The 24,909-nt window shown below is 41.1% G+C and overlaps 3 protein-coding genes across 6 annotated transcripts in view; 1 reads left to right on the forward strand and 2 right to left on the reverse strand.

Moving 5' to 3' along the window:
- Positions 1–8,094, reverse strand: part of LOC147998844 (disks large homolog 5-like) — a 34,223-nt gene extending 26,129 nt beyond the window's left edge. Inside the window, exons 1-3 of the transcript XR_015643780.1 lie at positions 7,938–8,094; positions 6,744–6,903; positions 3,797–3,902 (exon numbers count right to left, since the gene is read on the reverse strand). The gene's annotated coding sequence lies outside the window, so the exon portion shown is untranslated. The remainder of the gene's footprint in view (positions 1–3,796; positions 3,903–6,743; positions 6,904–7,937) is intronic.
- LOC147998836 (uncharacterized) overlaps positions 1–24,909 on the reverse strand; it is a 924,038-nt gene that overhangs the window by 273,429 nt on the left and 625,700 nt on the right. The gene's annotated exons all lie outside the window — the stretch shown is intronic.
- LOC147998838 (disks large homolog 5-like) overlaps positions 1–24,909 on the forward strand; it is a 260,765-nt gene that overhangs the window by 205,539 nt on the left and 30,317 nt on the right. The gene's annotated exons all lie outside the window — the stretch shown is intronic.

Consider the following 24,909-nt stretch of genomic DNA (forward strand, 5'->3'; position numbering starts at 1 on the left):
AGGTAGATTTAATTTTGCTAATGGATTTGCTTGTACTGTCATTAGTATCCATGTATTAATTCATCTATTCAGTTTAATATAAATCAATATTCTATTATGATATTCAGCAAAAAATATATGTATGGATGCCTGTTAATTTGAGACATCATTGGTCTCAAGATCCTCTTAATTATATGATTATTGAATTTTTTAATAATCTGCTGAGGAACAGTAAAAGAATTATTGGAGTTTGTAGCTACTATTTTAAGCCTTATTTCTGTTGCTACTTTGGCAGCCATTTGCAGCATAGCATTAAAAACATCTATTGAGACAAAGCATTTTGTTGAAGACTGGCATAAAGATTCACATGAGTTATGGATAGAGCAAACTAAAACTGATACTAGACTTCAACATCAAGTAGATGTTTCAAAACAAACAGTAGAATGGTTGGGTCGAAAGATGTTATTTATTGAAAAATATGAGGATTTAAGACATGATTGAAATCCTACTACCTTTGTGTTAATAAATATATGGATAATGATTCAGAACATGATTGGAAGTTAATTCAAGCCTATTTGGAAGGTGATGAAAGTGCTACAAAAGTAATTAATGCCTTGAAATATGATGCTCGAATGTCTTTTGGTAAACAGCTAGAAGATACTACCCCTATGGAAATAGCTAAATTATTGGCTGATCAATTGACAGGATTAGATCCCAAGGCTTGACTTCAAAGGATTTTCCATAGCTTGGGAGGAGCTTGTTTTGCCATAATCTTATGTACATTATGTATTATGTTGCTTTATTTTTACATGATTAAACCCCTACAAAGACTTTTGCTATGTTATGGAAAGTGTTTCTTTTAAAACAAAAGAAAAAAGAAGGAATTGTTAAGACATACAGATGCAGCTCCCAGGCAGGGTCAAGAAAGGCCTGGTGACAGATTCAAGTAGGGGCTGGAATGCCACCCTGGAGAAGAAAATGTTTTCTCACTTGGCCTTAAGCTATGTTCTGCTATGTCCTGTTTCTCTGGAAGTGGTTCTAATGCTCTCTAGGTAATGGTGAGTACATTTTGATTATAATAAGGGAGGTGACTTGTTTTATGAATATTTTGAGAAGAAGCCTTTGTTTATCCGTATTTCTTTGTTTAGTCTTCCCTCAGTTGTTCCTGGTATCCTGGGAATAATGATCTTATGGTATCTTGACAAAATGAAAATTGTAGTTATTCATATTCCCAGGTATATAGGGATTAATAAAGCTTGCAACTGTGTGTAGTTGCTTCTGCCTTTGCTGTGCTCCCCCTTGTCCTGGAGGTATACTGTACCCAGGGCCCCCAATTCACTAGACATTGACAATGGGTCACCCCACAAAACACAGAAGCATCTAACTTAGTAAAAAACGGATATTTTATTGAATGCACACACTAACACTGATTGATCACATCCATGTAACTACTGAAGCTTTTTCTGCTCTCTGTAGCGGTGATGTCAAAATCTTACTGAAAACCATGCACACCTGGTTTAGGTTGTATTAAAGTAGCCCACGATTTCAGTGTTCCCTGCAAGGTGCCATGGGACAGCAGTAGCATGAGTCTGCATGCACCTCGACAGTTTTCACTAGGGACTACACACACACACACACACACACACACACACACACACACACACACGCTTTACTGACATGGTGCACATTCTTTGCACACAAGAAAGAAAGTGAGCAGTAATGAAAACACAACAATAATGGAATTGATGGAGGGAGTTGTGGGGAAGCTGGGGCTTAGAGTTACTTAAAGGCCCTGTGCAGGCTCTCCTTCTGTTGGAGGAGAAACTTCAAGTGCAATGTGGTTCTTTATTTTCTTTCTCTAAAGCACAGAGGGCTAGGGTGGATCACAGGGCTTTGAGCATGTTCGGCAAGTACAGTCACACTGAATTAAATCCTAGGACAGGAACCCTATTAATCTTCTACAAAGTTACAGAGCAGCCTGGATGAAGACTCTCAGCTGAAAAGTTGGACATCTCAAGACAGGCACTGACAATGGCTGACAGACTTGACTGAAGACTGGAAATGTTTTGCAATCTCATAGGAAAAGAAGGCCCCTCATACCACATTGTACTTTAAGGACAGTTTATTCAGGTTAGGATGACATGAACTATTGTCTCAGGTCACAGATGTCAGCACAAAGTATCCAAGGTATTGTATGCCAATGGTAGCATCAACAGAACAAAGCACACAGTGTCATGAAGACATAAATTATGAGTTTGTGTAGCAAGACCCAGGCCTCTTCCAGGGTCTTAGATAGTAACTGAGAACCTCAAATATGGTAGTGATGTGATAGTGTGGGGTGGATCTAGTTACAACTAGTTTCTATTGTGACACAGATGACTCTTTTTGTGTCATGGTCAGCTTATAATGAATGACTAGACCTAAGCATGAGAATAACCAAATACTACATTGCTTCCCTAGCTGCTGAGCTTTTAAAAGCCCTGGGGTGACAGCAAGCTTTTGTGGGCATTCTGGATTATTCCTTCTGTACTTTAACTCTCTGAGTCAACTGCACTTTCAGTAAGTTAGTTCAATTCCATAAATTGGAAATCTGTCACCTGGAAAATACAATCTCAATACGTTCCCAGATTGGCCATGGAAAAGGGTAGCTTGAACTGTCCCACCTAGGTTCTGGGCTTCCACAGGCCTGCTCTCCAACAGAAACATGTGTTCACAGCTGTAGGCTGCATTCACTATGGATGCTCTTGAAGTTCCTGCCTAAACTGCTTAGATTAAAATAATTTTCATGCTAACAATCAAAACAATCATTATGCCAATCTGCCCAACAGGAAGCTAATTTCTATTCTGTATTTTGTCAGATGTGCAGAATACATATGGTCATCATTGATAATATGTGAAAGATCTGCTCTAATATGGACACTAAGTGGTGCTGGAGGATGATCCTGACCCACAATGAGCAGTGGGAACACCAGAGCCCTGTAGGGATGGCTGGCAAGCTAACACATTGAGCATGCACAGCTCAGTAAATTTCCTGTGAATACACATCTCCTGAGATCTCTCTATTTGATTGGAGGTGATCCTGTCCACCTAATACAGTACATGATGTGGAAGGACAAAAGCACCTGCAGGAGCTCTGGTGATGACTCACAGGATAGAGCATCTGCTGCTCTCTCAGAAGAACCACATGGACCCTAACAATTGGGTAAAGCATGTCAGTGATTACTTCATAAAGTGTGTCCGAGAAACAGCCACATTATCCACACAAAAGACACTGTCACACTGGGTACCCCTCGGTGACTTTGAATTCACTTATTATCCCAGGATCCATGGAACATGCAGAGATCCATCTCCACCTGTCAGTTCTAAGTCCACAGGAGGGGACAGAACCCTTGAATAAGAATGATGGTCTTAAGAGTCAAGAGATAGAATTCAATTGTTATTCATAAGGAATTCATTTTTACAACAAAACAGGATTAAAACGAATAAATTAAAATATTAAAAATTTTTGAAAAGATAAAAACAGTAACAAGAACATATAAATATGAAACAACAAAAAGAAAATTTCAATTAAAATCATAACAAAAATATTTCTAAACAGCACATTCTTAACGAACATTTAGAAGCACAGATGTATTCCTGTTTCTCCTCTTGCACACATAATGAAAGGAGGGCCCCCAAGTTGTCTCTCAAGTGCTGTTTTCTGAGAAGAAAGTAAGACCTCAATCAGTCAGGCTGGCTTAGTGTTATATAAATTTAGGGTCTCTAAGCAATGACAAATTAACTCTGAGGAAGAATACTCATCCAAAAATTTTGTTACCATTCAGGATGTTTGTCATCAGGGACTCCTGAGAAAGCAACTTATTCTTCAGGAAGCTCTCTTACTGGTGTGTGTACAATTCCAGCTCTCTTGCACTTTCTGAGACCTGGGAGAGGAAGGCAGTTTTTCAGACACTGATATGGTGGTGAAATGCAAGGCAGCTGTCAGAAGGCTGCCTTCTACCACCTCAGTTCTATTGGACAGTCGACATGGACCTTTTAACTGATATCATTGTTGCTAACTCTTTGGGAAGGGCAAAATCTCCAGAGAGCCTCAAAGTAATGTGGGCTGCCAATCTGGGACCCAGACTTATACCAGTGCAAACCAAGAACAGGGCAATGGGAAGAGACCTCATTGGGTTGCCGGAAGAAAGGAGATGTCCATATGTCACCAAGGTTAAAGCCAATGACAAGTACTAATTTGACATTTGCGCTTTGTTCTTATCCCGCAAAAGTGCTTCCTACACAAGAAGTCACATGACCACAGAGTGTTATTTGTTAAAGAACCAAGAACTTGTTCAAAACTCTACATAGCATCCAATCTATCACATGGATATGCAATAATGAGGTATGTTATTAATCTGTCACCATTTCTATACTGCAGCTTCAAAAAGAGCAGACAAATATATTTGCAAAATAATTCAGTTTCTGAAAAGTGGTTGGCTTCCCAGAATACTTGTGCATAGGCAGAGCAATGAACAATTCCATTACATGAGGTGGTTGGCTGGTTGTGAGTGTAAATTAGAAAGGTGGTAGGAGAGAGCAAAGATGTATCAAATTGGCAAACATTATCAGATATTTTTAAGCTAACACAGCTGCTCATCCCTGCCAGATGACGCTGGGTCTGGACGTTGCTGGTCTTTATCTTTCTTGTTGAAGTCAACCAAATATTTCTGGTTCAGTGCACAATCAAGATGCACCTCCTTGCTCTCCTGCTTCATTGGGACCAATTTCTTCCTACATGTGTTCTCCATCAGGAGCTGGCTGAGCAGGTTTCTGGAAATACAGTCTGCATAGTAAGATCATGCTGCCCCTTTCTCCCATTCCCACTCCCGAGTGCCACTAACTCCACCAGGACCCAGATACCCATGAAGACTTAATAGAATTCATTTCGATACATATAAGGCTGCTGCACAAACCACAAAGAGTAAATTCCGGGAAGAATAAATTGTATGTTTTGCCTGAGCACACATTAGTGTCCGCATCTCTCAAAAAGAACATGGATATACAACTATGCATGAAAGCCCAATGCAGGGGGGCAACATCAATTAGTAGTGGGCCAACACCCTCAAAGGAGGTCAGTAGAACCAAGAGAAGGTCATGCTAACCATGTGGTCCACACACTGAGTTTTCTAAAACCTGGTATGACACCATAGGTCCAGGTCAGCCTAATAACCTGCTGACTTCAATCAGTGCTGTTCTATCTAGAGCCTTCTGAAGATGCCTAGACAATCCTGGGATGAGTAACAGTCTTTTATGGAACTGAAAACTGAGTCCTAATGACCCTGGCACACTGATGTGCAAACAGCACAAGAGATAGAACCAGAGCTGAAGACTGTCCAATCCAGAACAAAGAAGTCATAAATGGCCATTCCACAGGTGACAGCCTTTCTGACCAGGACTTGCCTAGAGAAGGTCATCTCCATCTTCAGCTCATGGTTGTTCTCATGGATCTCAGTGTTCTCCATCTCTAAGTTGTGCAGAATTGACATGACCGCCTCCTCCATTCTCTCCAGGTCTTCATAATATGGATTTGGCCTGAAGTGTGGCCTGGCCCCAAATGATAGAATCCAATGAACATCGGCATTTAGGAATATATGAACTCAGGGTGGGTCCTGTACTACACCAGCCCTGGAAGGACACCTTCTGAATTGTACATATTGGGATCTTCTTCAGCTTCAGAAACTTGTTTTTGTTTGTCCAGGACACCAGAATCTCAGCATCCAGATGGAGGGCTCCCTGGCTCCCTTTGTTCAATCAAGAGGAAATCTGAAGTCAAGCCAGTTAAGCTATCAAGAGCCTAGGCCACACCTCTCCATGCTCCCCCACCCAACACAGCCAGAAACCGGTGATTTCTTTTCTCCTGTTTTGATAACAGACCTTATATCAACACAAAATTAAAATCTGCACAAGGAATACAAATAAACAGACAATCGTGGTCACATAGGCAAAGAACTGTGCTGTTGACAGTGGGGCTCCCAGAACAAAGCATTCACATGACCATGAAAGTGTTACAGGTAAATACTCAGGCCAAGACATAGACCCCTAGATTCCAAGTGTGGAGGGAAATATAAACATATAAAAGTTGTCCATATGCATTTGGATGTATGCACATACAGACTCACAGACTGAGAAATACCCACAAAAAAGAGAAATGTAAAAACAGACTCAGAGAAAGAGAAAGAGAAATATGGAAACAGAGGGTACTGTGAAAACCAGGAGAAATGCATCCACCATTGCTGTCTCAGAGGGCAAGACACACAGAAAATAACAAACAGGCCTGAACCTTAGACCTTCTAGACAAGCATTGAGATGAACAGTTTGGGACCAGGCCCCTCAGGCTGCTGCCTGGATCTTCCAGCACTCAGTCCCCTGCCTAGCAAGTACAGAGACTCACCATAAACTCACTGCAATTACAATCTTGCAAAGCCACCATCCGTCAAGGGCTTTGCAAACGCACACTAGACACTCACTTTCCCTGACTTTATCCCCGAATTCTTCATTCAGACCACAAGTTCTGCTTTTCAATAAATGGAAGCAGATGAGTCCATTTTCCATCTTGCTCCTCAGGAAGGGTCAGGTTCTGAATCTCCTCTATATGGGAGGTGAGGTTTAGCACAGGGTGGTTAGGGAGGCCCAGCTTTCTAGAACCAAAACCTTAATAGGATAAGATGAAGGTGACCTTGCAGTCCCAGGAATGAAACAAGAGCATTTGGAGCGATTCATACCTGTTCTTCATGGATCTCTCTGTCAGAAACCTCAGGCGATCTCTCAGGTCATTTCTCTCCTTGGTAATGAGCTGCAGCTCTTTAATCAGCCTCTCTTTTTCCTTCTTGGCCTGATTCTCGCTTGGGGCAGTTTCAGGGGAAGATGTTTCTCTCCCAGCATCTGTAGGTAGAAGAACACAAGTGAACCTGCATGGGGAGAATGCATAGAGTGTACATAGACCACAGTTAGGCCTAAACAGGAGAACAAGCCTGGAACCCAGTGTCATTGCTAGGCGATTGGTCTATCCTTAAGAGGCATCCTCAGTGGATCTCAGTTCTCCCACTACTCTATAGAGACCAAGAGATGTAAGCAGCCAGGTGTTCCCTATGCCGGACATCAGGTGCTTACATGGAACACGGAGATGGCTTCTCCAGGATTATCATCAGCTGAACAGGGTACAGCTTGGTTTCAGGACCCTCACCCCTGTGGCTTCAGAACTCAGATGATAAATTCACCATCCACAAGACTTGAGTGATTGGAGACACTCAGATGTCCTACCCTGATACTCTAGGCCAACAACTTTGGATTTAAAACACATTTCCAGGAAGGACATGTTCAACAGACTTATCAATTCCCTTATATGAAATAACAAATGCCCCAGAAGTTCCAATAGGTTACAGGCTGAATCTTGGTCCACATGTTCCAAACAGTTTTGGTATTTTAGAAAAATGTGTGTAACACACAACCTCTAATATATAAAGCTAACGATGACCCTGCCAGTTAGAAGAAATCAGAGGAGGTCTAAGAACATAAGGTTATTGCCTGGAGCACAATTCTCTCCCTGTTCTTACTGTCAGGTGTCCACTGTATTTAAAGAAGCAATGAGAGTGAAATACATTGCTGCCCTGTCTAAACTCAGAAAAGGTGGACCCTCCATGACTCCTGATCATGTTATTATATCAATGTAACCTAACAAATTCACTGTAAAAGTAAAGGCCAGAAATTCACAGGATAATAGCATTGGCCTTACCATATACTCCCTGTGGGGTTGGGGAAACTAAAGTTCTGAAATCCTGACTTTCAGGAATTGTGATATTCATGAAAATTCAATTCCTTTTCAGATGCTCCAGTTGTTGTGGCCCATTGCTAGAAAGGTCAGCTTAAGCCTGCAGCCCCCCTGACAGGGAGCTCCAAATATACTGCCCAGAACTTACTAAACATTCCCCAGAAGTGCTGTCTCTGTTCATCATTACTTTGAGACGAAAGGCCAGATTCCTTCACTCTAGTCTGTCCACAATCGACGTTCCCCCTCCAAAAACGCTTGCGAAGACGGGAAAACATGTCTTAGCTTGTAACTGCCAGACTCAGACTGAGAGAAACTAGGGCACTGGTTGTCACTACAACAGTGGTGACATCACAGAGGATGCCAGAACTCTCTAGGAGACAATAGAATGTCCAAGAAGGGACAGCAGATGTCATGGGGAGCAGACTTTGCCTTCCTGCTAATAATCTCCCTGTACTGAGCATAAGCAGAGGTGCCCTTTCCAGGAGCCTTTCCTGGGGCAGAGTCACTGAGCATCTCCTGCTTCCAAAGCCAAATTTTCTTCAAGGTTTGATTATAAAAAAACCTTAGTAATTCCTATGCATCTAAATGAATGTTTCCTTCGATATCTTGCCCCAAAATGTCTCATCCTAACTCAAATTATCCTCATTCAACAATGTTAGCCATTAAAACTTCCTGAGATTTCATACCAGCTTGAATATGCAGTCAAAAGTTCTCCTGTCTCTTTATGTACAGGTGCTTTAAATCACATCAAGAAATAGTCTGCATGGTAGTTTACAACATGGGTGTGTGTTAGGGGAACACTCATGAAGTCATGTGCTTAGCAATGGACAATTGCCAGAATATTCCTTAGGAGAAAGAGTTGAAGTCTTTATGGTGCTAGGAAAAGTGTGGAGACCAGTTGGCAGAGGAAAGTGCCATATTGGAGCCACCAGTGAAGGGAACCTCATGCTGGTGGTGGGGTTCTCCTCTCTGCACCAATGTCGCCAAAGGAGCACTGCTCACAGGCCTGAGTAAGATATACCATGAGCTTCTATCAGAAAAATAAAATAGTAAAGAGATATAGGGGGTGCACAGAAAGGTCTAAAATGAGGCTATAAACATCATTAAGTGGATAGAGCAAGGTCCCAGCACCTGTACACTGGGAAATGGCCACCACACCAAACACAAAAGCATCTATCATAGTGAAAAATGAATACTTTATAGAATGCACACACTAACATTGATTGATCACATCCATAGTTCAAATTTTGGGGGCAAAGTCATGGCCCTAACTATCTTTCTCTCAACTTATATAGCAAAAAATAAGAAAGACAGAGAAAAGGAAAAGTCAAAACAAAATCCAAAGCTTCTCATATGAGGACTGCAGGAAGTGTTATCTGGTGGTCAGTTCTGATTAGACATTTTAGATAGAACAGTGCACAGTGACCCTTGATGTGATGGGCCCTATATAAAGCTTTTTGCAATATTGGAATTTTAACAAACCTCATCCAGAACGTACAGAAGAGGTAAGGATGTGATCACCATGTCCTTGCTCTCTATCAGGTTATTTTTCTGTGTCCTTGATTGTCAGGCATAGAACAGCAACAATCTGAAATAGCTGGTAGACATGGGAAAACGTGGCTAAATCTATAGTTGTGGTTACACACCTCAACTGTCAAAGGCTAATGCTGTCCTCACAGTCCTTGGAAGCCACTCTTGTAAGCCTATCTATTGGAAAGTGGAAGGAGGTTTATCTGAGCTCAAAGTGAACCTGGCCAGCCAGGGAGAGGGCAACATGGGATACTTGTGACCCTGTCTTAAACCAGCGCAGAAACCCACACTTCATTCAAAGCATCATCCACCAATTCTCGATTATCTACCATTCTCTCCCTACCAGTCGTTCAGTTTGGAATGGTAGAAAAAAATGGAACTGATCTTTCTATTGTAAGGACCTTGATCTCTCTTTCCTTAGGTCCACATTAAGAGTATATATAACTGGATATCACCATCTGAACATCTTAGTATTATCTACTCTGTATATGTAGCATAATACTGTGCCTATGACAATCTCAAGCTTCCTTGAGCATTGTTGCCCCAGCAAGAAGTATGAAGTACTGAGGCCAGTCCCCAGGGATCCTTTCAAGGGTTTAAAAGAAAGCCATCAGAGATACTCCACTTTTTGTCCTTAGATTAAATCAAGCTGACACAATTTGAACCCGGTGGGCTATTTAACCATGCATCTTTCTTCCAACCCCCGCCCCCATTCTGAGTTCAGTCCATGGCAGAATTCATTCCCCAGCATCGTAGATATTTCTTTGTATATTTCCACAAGAGCCAGGTTTCTTTCTCTTTTCTTAAATAGAATTAGTTGTAGTCAATCAACTGTTGCCCTATGTAAGAAATGATTAGTATATATTGTAACTTACCACACTGTATTGGTGTATACAAGTACATTATTGGAAATCCAGCATTACTGAGGAATTTGAAACCAGTGCTGTGGCCTTGCCTTTCTGTGCCTAGTCCTGGCTCACAGGCAGCAGGGGGCTGACCTTGAGTTCCTCTTCAGGGACAGAGTGATGGTGAATGGGCACTGAGCAGGCAGAGAAACACAGCTGAGGCAGCTCCTTTCAGGTATCAAACACATCATCTCCTTCCCATCTTAAGGGCTACTGCTGAGGTCTTGCTCCCATACCTACCTTAATAGCAGCAAATTTGTTACACAGCAGCCAGCTCTTTCCTATTGTTCTGTAATACGCCTCCACATCATGGATGCCAACAAACAAACTAACAAAAAACAAAAAAACCTGACATTGAACTGTGTGGTGCTGGTCACATACCCTGTTATGTTCTGTATGTTACGAGGTTTGTTAATCTTAACAAGTTCCCCAACTATGAGCTTCACATAGGACCCATTAGATTCAAGGAAAATAGGAACAATTATGTGTAAAATGACCCGAGTCAGGGCCCATAGACAGCAGCATTTCCAGCACTTGTGCTTTAGCCCATGTGGATTTTGCAATGAGCTGGGCCTAGCAATGTCCAGTACACAGTTGTGAGCTGTTGCTCTGGTTGAACTGTATTGGTGTGCATTCAATAAACTACACCTATTTAAATGAATTCAGTGTTCCTGTGGTCTGAGTCCAGACATCTTGACACCAAATCTTCCCTTCAGCAGCACTTAGGAAAAGAAGCTAAGGTTAGGAAAGGTGACATCTTGTCATAAATTATGTGACAAGAAGGATGGAGAAATGATCCCTTGTGTTAAAAATCAAGGTGTCCTCTGTAATATTCAGGTCAATACTGGCCCTGTGCATCAGCTTCAAGGACCCATTTCTGATTTTCTTTGGGGTTCCCATGATGATGCACTCAGACATGATTGGAAACAACCAAAACGGTGGTCAGACTTGATTTATAAAATGAAGGCAACATTGCACACTTATGTTGCAGGATATTTGATTCATATTATCAGCCCCAAGATAGAGTTATTTACTTTAAAAAAAATTACCTCCGGCAGTTCAGTTCAGCACTAGCACCGATATTTTACCCTAGAGCTTTTTTTGGTTGTTTGTTTGTTTTTTGTTTTTGTTTTTGGATGAACAAGTACTTTCTTATTTTGTGGCCCAGCCCTAGCTCTTACTTCTTTGCACAGTCACAGAGAGACCTCAAACATATACTCAGCCAAAGGCAGGGGAATGTAGAAAAGAGCCTAAGGCAATACCACATAATGACATTGAAAGTGGGTGGCCAAAAGGTGTTATACAATTAACCTCACTTCAGTGAGTGATGACATACCAACCTGGTGGCCTACGATTCTGGAATATTAATCAGAATCCTTTAGTCATATTAGATCTTAATAGAAACAAGGAAGCAGTCCTTTCCTGAAGTATATATTCATCATACGTAAAGAAGATATTACATCCATATACAACTCAGAATAGAATTATCCCCCAAGACCGGAAAGATCTGGCAACATTAATATTAGAAGCTTCTCCTGTGTTACAGTGGTAAGCACAGAAGAAAGAGGAAGATAGGGCTGAACACAAAAGCATCAGGCCAGAGCACTGTTTCTCAGGATGAGTTGCCAGGTGAAGGTAAATAAACCTTACTAAGTTTAATACAGTATTACATACCCTGTTGTAAGTAACTGGAGCCGAGGCTATCCCCAAAGGTTTGCCTGTCTGTGAAATCTGATACCCTAACTCAGGTGTCTTCCCTGGCCTCAGTGGGAGAAGGTCCACCAGCCCTACAAAAACTTGATGTGTCTTGGTGGAGGCACACTCTGAGGGATATTCCTCTACTCTCTCAGAGGAGATGGTGTGAGGACATTGGGGAGGAACTGTGGGAGAGAAGTAACAAGAGAAAGGACAGCAATTGGGATGCAAAGTGAATTTAAGCCTGTCAGTCACTGCTCTATTGCTGTGAAGAGACACCTTATCTAAGGTAACTAATAAAAGAATCAGGGTGTGCCCATGTCTCCAGGTAGATATGTAGCAGAGGACTAGCTTATCTGGGATCACTGGGACGGGAGAACCTTGTTTCTGACGAAGCTTCATGAACCATGATATTGGAACTTAGGCCTCTGAGGCGGGAGTGAATTGGCGGGTGGAGGAGCAATCTCATAGGGAGAGGGTGTGGGGGACAGAAGAGAGACTCATGTAGAGGAACATGGAGTGGGAGATAAATTGGAAATGTAGATAAAATAATGAAAGAAAACTAAAAAACATCAGACTATGAGTATCATTCTAATTCAAGCCTCAAATAATAAAAGCATAAATGCGAGAGTCGCCTGGTCCTGTTCATGTCATCCTGAATCTTAAAATCTTTTTTCCTCCAAATTCCGTGCCATATGAGGTGCACTGACCTGTCAGCTGCCTGCTTGGATGACAACTGCAGCAGCTTCCCTATGCACTTGCTTTGTAGGAGCACGAAATCTATTGAGCTCCCTTTTCCAATTTGGAACTTTAATTGGTAAGAGTCTTGCCTTGAGGACACCTTCCACATCTCTACAGTACAGAGGCAGGAGGCTTATCGTCAATAACATTCATCTCCTTAACTATGTCACCCTCCTCTTCAGCACATGACTTTGCTGTGACACTAAACTTCTTAGTGATCTTTTCCACTCTAAGCTGCACATGGTTTTCATGTGTTTGCCCTGTGTGTTGTTCCTTCTCCTGCAGTCTTGAGGAACAGTGACCAAAAGTAACCAAACCACAGGCTCAAAGCCATGTTAATACTGTATTGTGTACTATTTTCACAGAGTTGCCTGAGGTGTAAATGGGACATGGAGAATTCGAACATAGTTTGAATCTTAGGCCTTTCACTGGGCAGTCCCTCATCTTCTCTAAAAATTAAGCCCATTCTTCTACCATTGAGACCCACCTGCTGCTTAGCTCTTTACCCCTCTGCCGTGGTCTGTTCCATATCTCTTCCTGCCCATGTCTATTTTGAATCTCCTGCTTTAGCTTGCCTCTGCCTATGTCCCTCTCTATGCCCGGAAGTTCTGCCCACATACTTCCTAAAGCAGCTCTTGGCCATCAGATCTTTATTACATCCAATCGGCAGTGAGACAACACCTGATACATCTCTTAGCTTGTGTTGAGCTGGTGAGAAGGACAAACATCCACAAAATAGCAAAGCTGATGATGGGACATAGAAATGACAAGAGAAATCCTGCCAGCACTTAGCTCACTGCCAGTACAGAACTAACAATTGAAAGTTGACACACCTTAGTACAAAGGGAGGTCACCTCAGCATTTCCCATTTTACTCCAAGAAATACCTTTAATTTAACATTAATAAGCTAGATAAAATAAGAAAACTTATGAGATGCATCAGGTAAGAATTACTGTCACAATATTCTGTCCATTCGTATTTTGCAAAATTGGAGAAGGTACTTCGTTATCTAAATTATATTCGTCTAAAATTTTGTACCTAAATCATTTTCTATCACTTTTTAAGCTTTGTATCCCTTATCTATCATAACTTGCATTTATTAACCATAATAAGTCTTCTGAGACCAAATGTACTTTCATTAATTCCAAACAATTTAAGCGTTTATGTCTTTCATCCTTAAAATTTGACACATTTTTTTGCGTACAAATTTTCTTTTTCTTTTTCTTTATTCAGCTTCCACACGAAGATTATTTTTGCTCTGATTTAGAGCAGGATGCAAGGGTGGAGTGCAGACCTGAGGGGAGGGCAGATGAATGGAGTTGAGCTGCAGGATGTGAGGTTCACAGAGAATAAATAAGAAGTTAAAAAAAAAAAAGAAATGAGCACAGTGGGGATGAAGCTGTGAATGCTTGGCATGGGGAGGTTTGGCAGTGGACTGGGCATTTTAGGGGTGGGGTGGGATTGGTGTGGGTTCTGGAGTAGTAAGGATGGTGTCTGTTCTTGTCTTTTGGGGAAACTCCTCGGTCTTCTCCCATCCCTCCTCCACCTCTACCCCCACCTCCAACCGCCATAACTGCCTCCTACCACAGCAGCGGCTTCTGGGCATCGGCCTCTTTCTGCTCAAGCTCTTCTATGTGCTCGGGGGTGGTACAAGCTTTTAAAAGTCCCAGGCAGTTGGCAGACCACGCATACTCTCCTGGCATCCCCATCCTCTCTCAGGACTTATGGTGCCAGAGCGGTTATCGCAGGAGTTTTGATACTGCTGTGGACTGTCCATAGAGCCCTGCTTTCTGAGCCTCCCATGTCCACCCTGTTCCTGTCTAGGTTCCTGGCTGTCACATTTCTGCACGATGGTGAACAAGTTTGCTTTTCTGATTCTCATAACAAGAAAAGGTTAAGACTAAACTATCTAATCTTCAACCCCATCCAAGATCTGAGGGGGAGAAATGTTGCCTGAATAAAAGGAAATTCAGAGCAAACAGCTTCCAAACCTAAGAAATGACAGAAATTGTTGGCTACCCTGGGAGTCAGTCAGCAAATATTCCTGTGTCACTGTGGCATCCACCTTCAACTCACTGGGCCAGGAGCTCTGACAACAATCCTTTGAAGCAGGTCACTTGAAGGACTATCCTATTTTTTTTTCCAAAAACTGGGACACAGACTTCCCCATGAGCAACTTCTGCACAGTCTGGACAGCTTTCTGGCAGCAGTAGAGGTAAGTAGGTAGTATTTCACCCAATGGTTCTTTAGAGCCCATCATCTTTTTCAGAATAGATTGGGGACACTACCAGGAGTTGAGGTCTCTCCCACTGTGAAAAGCCTTTAACTATTAGGACATCTGAAATGGCAGATTCTTCAGATCTCTAAAGGATTTGAGAACCACCTTTGTATGTAATGTCTATCTCAGTGGACAAATGTGGCTTTTTTTCCCAAGGGATTTACTTCCTACTTAACTTTAAAAACATACACAGGAAGTTAAATAAAGCTTATTTCTGTACCTAACTAAAGCAGTACCTAACATGACTGGAAGACTGATTATTTATAGTTGGAAAGTACTAGCTTGAATTCCTTAATTATCCACGGCAGTGTGCAGTAGTAATTTTATAAAATTAGAATTTTACACCACATTGTGAATAAGTTGCATATACTTATATCTTAAAAATGAATTGAATCATTTATGCAAGTACAATTTTAAATTCTATCATCATTCAAAAATCCATGCCATCCTAAAATATTTGAGACTTGGTATTGTTTTCTAGTATAAATAGAGATACAGTGATCTATGATTTTGTCATTTTAGTCCCTTCTCCTGATTTCCCACAACATTAGACAGAGAATTGAGGAGACAAAGAGAAAGGAAGAAAGACATTCCTGATTCTAATCTGTTTATTTACTGTTTCCTCCCTGACCATGGCCAGTAAGAACTTGCAACCAACCCCCTAACTGACAATAATCATCTACAGCCCACGGCAGACAAATAACCACCCACCCACCCTTCCTCTTGAGAATGAGGGGGTCATGTTCCTTTAAGTTGCTTCCCAATGTGTGTGGGGTGACAACATGTTTTGGGGACCTTACAACAATTGGGACATTTTCCAAATCCTGGGAGATCTTGCAGTTTCCTATGCGTCCAGACCCTGAATGTGGCAGGATTAACTGAAGTCCTGGCTACATTAACAATGAAAAATACAAACACACATTCCTACCATATGAGGAAGGTCACCGGATATCTACCCCTTGAAGTTTGCTCAAAACAATTAGTCAATTAGCTTTTTATTTATCTTCAGGTCACTTCTTAGTAAACAGGCAGAAAAGAGACAGATTGTTTGCCAAAATTATATCAATTGCTTCTAAGCCAGTCACCAATAGAGTTCCTGCCATCCTTTGAAGTTTCATCAGAGAGGCTCTATTTTGCACAGACTCACAATACTTATGTCTCCCATGTGGAAAACTAAAAGAACTGTTAAGATCTCCTTAAATAATTCAACAGTTTTCCCAATCCAAAGTCTCCCACCCTCCTCCAAAAAATCAAGAGATTCCTCACAAACATCTCCACTCACTTCGGTACCAGTTTATATATCAGTCACATTTCTGTTACTGCAGAAAAATACTATGACCAAGAACAACTCAAGGAATACAGTTCTTCACATTGTGGTAACCAGCCCCAACTACCAAATTATTTCATTGCTAAGTCATAAATGTAAGGTGGCTACTGTTTTGAATTGTAATGTAAATAGCATGTATAAAGTATGTCTCATATGTGGTTGTTCCCTGAAGGGCTTGCAACCCACAGGTTGAAAACTGCACTTGTGTGTGGTGGTGGGAGGGGTGGTTGTGAGTTTTTTGTTTTGTTTGTTTGTTTTCCTTTTTCTCAAAACCCAAATGCTGATAAGAACATAGGCCAATATCAGGCTCTTCAATTTTATTCCATTAGGCACTGTGTCTGCTCTCATGATATTAACATGCTGGTTTTTCTTTTTTACTATTCCCCAAAATGAAGGTGAAATCATTAAAGGTGATGCCTCCCGCAGTGCTTTACTGTCTTATTAGTTAGCAGTGTCTGACTGCCCTGCTCAGTTGTGCTTTCATGTGAGTTCTGAGATTTTTTTTTCATTCCCATGAAGATCTGTATTGGGATTATAATGGGATGGATTTAAACCTGTAGATGACTCTGGTAGGATTCGATATAATAATATAAATCATACTGATACATGAAAATGAGAGGCCTCTTCATTTTCTGGTTTCTTCAGTTTTTTTTTTTTATTTTTCCTAATGATTTCATTTTAACAAGTCTTTACTTCCTTAGATATTACAAGATTTTTATTCTGAATGGGTTTGTTTTCTTGGCTTCTTTCGTCATATTTATTGTTGGTATACAGGAGTTCTATTGATTTTACTGTGATTTTAGTGAATGTGTCCATGAGCCATAGGAGTTTGCTAGTGGTTTCGTAGTGGTCTTTATATATGGATCATATCGCCTGCAAATGAGAATACTCTGACTGCTTTCTTTCATATTAACATGCCTTTCCATCTCTCTATTGTCATATTGTTTGGATAAGACTTCACATACTAGTTGAATTAGATGAAAAGAATGAACATCTGTGACTTATTCCTGATTTTAGTGGAAATCCATTATGATTTCCTCCAGTTAGGATGCTGTTGGCCTTGCATATCGCCTTTATAATGTTAAGGTATGTCTTCTCCATATCCCAGATTCTCCAGGACTTTTGCATTAATCACTGTGGGATTTTGCCAAAGAGATTGTCTGCCTCTACTGCAGTGATCGTGTGTTTCCTGTTCTTGGTTTTCTGTGGTGAATTATTTATTCATTTGTATTTGTTGAAACATTCTTGCACCTCTGCAGTCAAGCCAGCTTGATCACGGTACCTGACACTTTTGGTAAATGTCTGAATTTTATTTTCCAGAATATTATTGAGAAATTTTTCACTTAACTGTTCCTTCCGATCTTAGTTTCTTTTCTATGCTGTGAAGAGACACCATGAGCAAGGGAACTTATAGAAGAAAGAGTTTATTTCACCTTACAGTTTCAAGGATCATGAGTCTATGAATATTATGCTGGGGTACACGGCAGCAGGTAGGACACCATGTTTCTAGAGAACTGGCTGAGAGCTTATATCTTATGTGCAAGTCGGAGACAGAGAAAGTGTTAACTATAGATGGTGTTGAATTTGGAAACCTCAAAGCCCAATCCCATACACTCCTCCAACAAATCCGTATCTTATAATTCTTCCCGAATATTTCCACTAACCAGCAACAAACATTCATATATGTGAGTTTATGGGGGCCATTATCATTCAAATCACCATATTCCACTCCCAATTCCCCATAGGTTCTTAAACATATCATCGTAAAAATACATTAGCTCAGCTTCCAAAACCCCTGTAGTCTTTCAGTCTCTACACAGTTTATCCACAGTGCTTTTCGACCCTCCAGGAAGTCCCTTAATTATTCCCCTATGAAATCAAAAGGCAAATTGCATACATCCAATGTGTAATGCCAAAAATATGTTATCATTGCAAAGGGAAGTTGGGAATGTGGTGAGCCAGTTCAAGGCATTAACCCAACAGGGCACACTCCACATTCTCTACTTCTGATGCATGACAAAGGGATTAGATGGGTCCACTGCTCTGGCTTTGCTGACTGCAACATAATTCCTAAAACTATGTTGTATCGAATAGATCTGTGGTGGTTGTGTTTTCATTGTCACTCATTTCTAGGATTTTAATTTTTCCTTATGTGTTTCTCCCTTGGCCCTTTCAGGAGTGTGTTGTTTGTGTCTGACCTTCCACGAGAGTGTGTACTGACTGCACTTTCTATTGTGTGATACCAGTTTGATTCCTTTGTGCTTGGATAGAATGCGTGACACTACTTCAGCTTTCTTATCTTTCCTGAGGGCTGTTCTGTGTCCTAATCCGTGGTCAATTTTGGAGACAGATCCACAGGCTGATAGAAAATATATGTATAGTTCAGTGTAGTTTGTTAGGTCCATTTGACTGATGATGTCACTGAATTCTGCTCATTCTCTTTTGTTTATTTGCATGTGATCTGCCAAGTGGTCAGAATAGACTATTAAAAACAATCACAACCACTATTATAGCTAATGGGTAATTTCAGATCTATCTGATAATTATATATTTAAATTTGTGACTGCTGTGTTTAATATGTATATATTTAGATTGTAGTATCTTTTGGTAATTGCAAAGTATGAAATGAATTTCCTTACATCTTCTGGACAGGATTGGTTTGAAATCTATTCTGTCAGCTGGATAGAGAAACTGCATAGAATTGCTATAGGGACCTGTGTCTTAGGTCTGTTTCCCTAGTATATCCTCTACATCTTTCATGATGGTGATCCTGTTTCTGGCTAAATAATGTCTGTTCACTGGGGAATTGAGTTTAGTGACATGCAAATATTATTTAAACCTATGTATTTAATTTTGTTAATTTTTGTGGGTTTTATTGGCTTCTTTTGATTGACTGTTCTAGTTTTGTTACGTTATTTCCTGTTTCCTCTGGTATTTTATCCTTCTCTTCAAACTAAAGTATTCCTTTTAGGATCCTCTACAGAGCTCCTTACTGGTTATACATATTTTGTAAATTTATTCATCATATGCCTTAATCAGCACAGTAGCTGGGCAGCTGCCTGCCCTCCATGGTATCAGATCTACTTTCCAAACAATAACGCTCAACTCTTACTGACTGTGTAGCATCTTGGCTGCTCTTTGTTGCACTTGGACAGCCCTCAGGACCAGGCTCTCCTCTCCCTTAACCATGGCTGCTGTCCTCTTCCTCTCTCCTCTCCATCACACATGTTCTTCCTTTATTCTCTGGCAGCTTCTTCCTCCTTCTTCCCTCCTCATGATCCTCTCTAGCAAAGCCCTCAAAGCTGACCTCCCCCATCTCTCTGCTGTGCAGCTGTTGGCTGTTGGCTTCTTTATAATCACAGTTAACTGGGAGCAGGGTCAGTTTTTGGAGGTTAACCAGTCTTGAGTTCTACATATTAGCATTAAAATACAAGCAGAATTAGGCCAATCCACTACAAGGATTTCTTTTGTTTTGTTTTGCTGTAAGTTTTCTTTTACCTTTTCACTTTTTATTTTATTTTTGGCTATTTTTTTATTAATTGGTTATTTTATTTATTTACATTTCAACTGTTGTCCTGCTTTCCACACTCCCCTCATCATATCTTGCATCCCATTTCTGCTCAGCTTTGCCTATATGACAGTGTTCCCCCACCTACACATATCCATTCCCACCTCACAACTCCAGCATCTACTTTTGGTGGGCAACAGGCCTCAGCGTAGTCAATGGCCTCCCGCCACATGGGTGCCACTTAAATCAGTCCTCTTCTACACAGTTACCTAGAACCATAGACCCTGTATATACTTTGGCTGGCAGTTTATTCCCTAGGAGCTGGGGGATTGGTGACAGAGGGTCTGGTTAGATATTAAAGACCAATAGTTGCTGCTTTCTCTTCTTTTTCTGGTTATGGGTGAAATGGTGATTGTGTGCTTCATTTTTTGAAATTATTGAGAGATGATTTATTTCTTGGTTTTTCTTGGGTATAGTTTAGCTCATTGTCTTGGAGTTTCCCTACTACAATCCTCTGTTGTGCTTTCTTAGAGAAAAATATTGTTTAAATTTGGTTTTGTCATGAAATATTTTGGTTTCTCCATTTATGGTGATTGAGAATTATGCTGGGTATAGGATCCTTGGTCCGCATTACATCTGCCCAAGATTTTCTGGCATTTGGAGTCTCTGTTGAGAAGTCTGGTGTAATTCAGATAGGTCTGAACTTATTTGTTACTGGTTATTTATACCTTACCCCTTCTAATGATCTTTCTTTGATCTGTGCATTCAGTGTTTTAATTATTATGTTAATGGAGGAATTGTTTCTGGTATGATTAAATTGGCATTCTGTAGGCTTGTTGTACCTTCATGGCCTTTTCTTCCTTTACCTTATGGATGTTTTCTGCTATGATTTACTGAATATGCTTACTGGACCTGTGAACTGGAAATCTAAATTCTCTTCTATTCTATTATCCTTAGGTTTGGACTTTTAAATCTGTCCTGAAATTCATGGATGTTTTTTATTCAATGAACCATACATGGTTATTTGAGATGTGTATTTTGTGATTTGTGGGGTGATCTCCTTGACCCCAACTCTTACATTTAGTACCACGTTTTATAATGAAACAAGGTCAAGAATGGTGACCTCTTGCCATAAACTATATGAAAAAGGCAGGTGAATTAATGTGTGTCAAGTATCAGTAGATTCCTGGGTGGTTTTTGCTCCGGGTTGGCCATATGCAACAGTTTCAAAAGCCCAAGTTTGATGTTCCTTGGGATTCCCAAGATGATGCACTCAGACCTGACAGACAACACCCAGAATCCTCGTCAAAGAAATTGATTTATAAAATCGAGGGAACGTTACTAAGTCATGTTACAAAATATTTGATCACACTGTGATCTCCAAGAATGTATTATTTACTGAAAAACTAGTGTGTGGTATAGCAGGGCCATGGCACAGACATTTAAAGCAAGAGTTGTTTATTCATGTAAACATGGACTTAATTACGGTATGGCTCACCTACCACACACATTTATGACAAAGGTAAAAAGTGCACTTAGGTCCAGCAGATCAAGACACAACGTGAAAGGAAATCTAGATAACTAAACCAATGGAAAGTTTTTGAGTTAAAGGATTTTTAAGAACGTGTTCAGAGGGAACAGGACTGCTCTTCTTCTGGGAGGTCAGTGAATCAGGAAAGACAGTTGGGAGCTTTACTTGACTTCAGCATCTGACTCCTGAAACTTCATTGGTAAAATTAATGTCTGGAATTTTGGATTGTAAAACAACAGGTTGGCCCTGGAACTTTGGGCAAGGCCCATGGACAAAGAGATCGCACCTGATGGGAACAATCTTAAAAGCCATCTGATTCTGGTAAGTCACCTGAGAAGTCCTCAAGGAGAGAGGAGTGAATGGGTAGCACCATAAGAGAAGGCTTTAGGATCTCGGATAGTGCTACTCTAGATGCCTTGGAAATAGAAGCAGAAAATGTAAAGCTAAATGACTTCACAGGAATTAGCTCATTTCTGATTATGATTTTTTCATATTGGTATTTTATATTTATTCTTTTTTTAAAATTTAAATCAAGAGCCTTAGGTTGTAAGGTGAGGCGGTCTTAGAATCAGAAAATGCTTAGAACACTTGTATGGCGCCCCGCAACTAACACTATCTGGCTAGAAATTCTACTTTTAATCTCGTCATCATCATCGACAGCTTCCATTTAACCCGCAGGTGTCCAGGCCAGGCAGACACTGAGCAGGTTGTGTGTTCTGTTAATCTCCACAACAACCCAATTCAGCAGAAACACGTCCATTTTACAGGTGAAGAAACCACAGCTCAAAGCAAATGAGTGTCAGGGTCCCCTCAGTCTCACTGGCTGTCACTCAGACCCACATCCTTCTCTGTAAAGGGAAGCCATGGGCCTGATGTGGGCTGTGCAAGCTGACTCTGCTGTGATGATCAATGCTATTCTTGACCCTGGGAGAATTTAAGACAAGGTGAGCCACAGACTCCTGGGATAGATTCTGCCTCTGGGTTCTAGGGTAGGACACAGTATCCCTTGTCGTGGGTCTCTACTCAGCTGAGGAGTCTGCTCCCATGTGTCAGCTTCTATGGCAGTGGTTCTCAACAGTCCTACTGCTGCAACCCTTTAATACAGCTCTTCATACTGTGATGATCCCCTCCATAAAATTATTTCATTGCTACTTCATAAATAATATTGCTACTCTTATTAGTCATAATGTACAAGGTATCTGATAGGCAATCTCTGTGAATCAGTTGCCACCCACAGGTTGAGAAATATTGCTTTATAAACTTTTTTTTTTTTAATGAAAGGCTTTCACCTCAGAAGTACCTGGAGCAGTTGTAAGAGCCCTGAAATACTGACAAGTTTTGGCAGGCCCAAGACTGCTTGCCTTAATGACAACAGAGATTTCTTGCTAAAGGCACAATCTGAAATCACTGTCCCCAGGTCATTTCTTGCCTAAGTTTTCCCTCATTACAATGTCTGTCTGCTTGGACATGTCTGTCCAGGAAGCCAGTCCATGTAGTCTCTGATACAGACAGAATGCTAAAGGCAAGAATGCTTTCCCTCTGTTGGCCCACAGTCATTTCTATAGAAGTAAGTTCAAATCCCCTGTGGATAAATGTGTGTCTCTCACATGGTGTGTGAGACTTGAAATGTCAACCGTTTGAGTTGACAAAAAACAAATTTCACTTCAGATTTACAGCTGACTAAAAATTATTTTTGGGAGAATGCAGAGGGTGGCCAGGCCTGCAGAGTCAGATCCCCTCCCTGCCTGGGATGATCCCACCCTCAGTAGACTTCAGCTTCACCTATAAGGTGTAATCAGAAAAATCTGACCTTAAGATTCTGAAGTCCACAATATGCACAACCCCTAAAGTTGGTAAATGGCCTATATGGGGGTTTTCTCCAGTTTAAACTATTCTGGCTTCTTTTCTCTCTTGTGCTGCAATCTGTTCTCTCAGGTCTGTTGGTCCTGGAAGGACCTGGGTTCAAGTCAAGGCCTCGTGGGTGGGGAGGAAGATGTTCTGTTGTGTGAATGAGTATGGATTAAGAATGTAGCCCCACCAACAGCTTGGGAAAAGATCTTTACCAATTCTACAACAGATAGAGGGCTTATATCCAAAATATACACAGAACTCAAGAAGTTAGACCTCAGGGAGACAAATAACCCTATTTAAAAATGGGGTTCAGAGGCAAACAAAGAATTCACAGCTGAGGAATGCCGAATGGCTGAGAAACACTGAAAGAAATGTTCAACATCTTTAGTCATAAAGGAAATGCAAATCAAAACAACCCTGAGATTTCACCTCACAGCAGTGAGAATGGCTAAGATCAAAAACTCAGGTGACAGCAAATGCTGGCCAGGATGTGGAGAAGGAGGAACACTCCTCCATTGTTGGTGGGAGGCAGACTGGTACAACCATTCTGGAAATCAGTTGGAGGTTTCTCAGAAAATTGGACATTGAACTACCTGAGGACCGAGCTATACCTCTCTTGGGCATATACCCAAAAGATGCCCTAACATATAAAAAAGACACGTGCTCCACTATGTTCATAGCAGCCTTATTTATAATAGCCAGAAACTGGAAAGAACCCAACAGAGGAATGGATACAGAAAATGTGGTACATCTACACAATGGAATATTACTCAGCTATCAAAAACAATGATTTTATGAAATTCATAGGCAAATGGATGGAACTGGAAAATATCATCCGGAGTGAGGTAACCCAATCACAGAAAAACACACATGGTATGCACTCATTGATAAGTGGATATTAGCCCAAATGCTTGAATTACCCTAGATGCACAGAACACATGAAAATCAAGAAGGATGACCAAAAAGCGAATGCTTCACTCCTTCTTTAAAAGTGGAACAAGAATACCCTTGGCAGGGAATAGAGAGGCAAAGATTAAAACAGAGACTGAAGGAACACCCATTCAGAGCCTGCCCCACATGTGGCGCATACATATACAGCCATCCAAATAGATAAGAAGGATGAAGCAAAGAAGTGCAGGCCGACAGGAGCCGGATGTAGATCGCTCCTGAGAGACACAGCTAGAATACGGCAAATACATAGGCAAATGCCAGCAGCAAACCACTGAACTGAGAACCGGACCCCCGTTGAAGGAATCAGAGAAAGGACTGGAAGAGCTTGAAGGGGCCCCAGACCCCATATGAACAACAATGCCAAGCAACCAGAGCTTCCAGGGTCTAAGCCACTACCCAAAGACTGTACATGGACTGACCCTGGACTCTGACCTCATAGGTAGCAATGAATATCCTAGTAAGAGCACCAGTGGAAGGGGAAGCCCTTGGTCCTGCCAAGACTGAACCCCCAGTGAATGTGATTGTTGGGGGAGGGTGGTAATGGAGGGAGGATGGGGAGGGGAACAGCCATATAGAAGAGGGGGGGGTTAGGAGGATGTTGGCCCGGAAACGGGGAAAGAGAATACAATCAAAATGTAAATAAGAAATACTCAAGTTAATAACGAAAAAAAAAAAAAAGAATGTAGCATGTAGCCCCACTCTGACTGGCCAACTAAGCTCCAGAAAATCTTCCCCAATCACAAAACTGGGCCATGTGGGAGCCTAAACTGTTTAAAGGGGAGAGCTGAGTGCTTTCTCCTGGA

Source organism: Rattus norvegicus, chromosome 19 (genome assembly GCF_021556685.1).
Source record: "Rattus norvegicus strain SHRSP/BbbUtx chromosome 19, alternate assembly SHRSP_T2T, whole genome shotgun sequence".
Lineage (NCBI taxonomy): Eukaryota > Metazoa > Chordata > Mammalia > Rodentia > Muridae > Rattus > Rattus norvegicus.